Consider the following 755-nt stretch of genomic DNA (forward strand, 5'->3'; position numbering starts at 1 on the left):
AGTGCCTTCAGTACCCTCGGATTGAGCTCATCCGGGCCTGTCGACTTAAACGCATTCAGTCCTTCCAAGTGACTCTGTACCATCTCAGGGTCAATGCTTGGTAGTCTGGCACCCAGTTGTTGTCTCGCTATGAACCCATCGTGAGACTTGTTTTGCCCCTTGTCTCATTTCAATGTGTACTCTGAAATACAGTGGTAACATCATATAAGTATAAGTCACTGCCACAAGTTGTCATTGAAGCTAAGTACTTACAAAGATTTACAAAGGGCCAAATTATTTATATGAATAATGAAAATAGCCATAGTTACATTAGATTAGATGCAGAAAAATATTAGGCTATAGAGACTTCATAGCTTAAGCCAGTCACTAGTAAGCAGGGATCCAGGGTTTCTGTTCACCATGGAAAAACATGGATTTTACGTGAATGTTCCCCTTTAAAGAAGAAAAATGCAGGAAACTGTGAGGTTCCCCCTGTAGGCTGGCAGCCTTCCAGCCTTCGAGGGGCCTCTTGCGGTGGGAGGAGGGCAGTTGGAGGCAGAGGGTGCTACATGCATGTGTGCATGCACACACATGTGGCCAGCATACAGCCAGGCAGGGTGGTGGGAGCAGCTGTGGCAACTGGATACAAGGAAGTCTGTGGGGGGCAGGGAGGTTGGAGGGTCAGGGCTTGTGGACTGTCTGGGGGGGCCGTGTGGGTCATATGTGTGTGTGTGGAGGGGATGTGGGCAGATGCCTACCAGCATTGGGAAAGGAGT

At 48.6% G+C, this 755-nt stretch overlaps 1 protein-coding gene across 3 annotated transcripts in view; it reads left to right on the forward strand.

The window, feature by feature from the left end:
- MYOF (myoferlin) overlaps window positions 1-755 on the forward strand; it is a 172,276-nt gene that overhangs the window by 163,059 nt on the left and 8,462 nt on the right. The window lies entirely within an intron of this gene.

Source organism: Gavialis gangeticus, unplaced genomic scaffold, assembly GCF_001723915.1.
Source record: "Gavialis gangeticus isolate Ggan-Ray unplaced genomic scaffold, GavGan_comp1, whole genome shotgun sequence".
NCBI lineage: Eukaryota > Metazoa > Chordata > Crocodylia > Gavialidae > Gavialis > Gavialis gangeticus.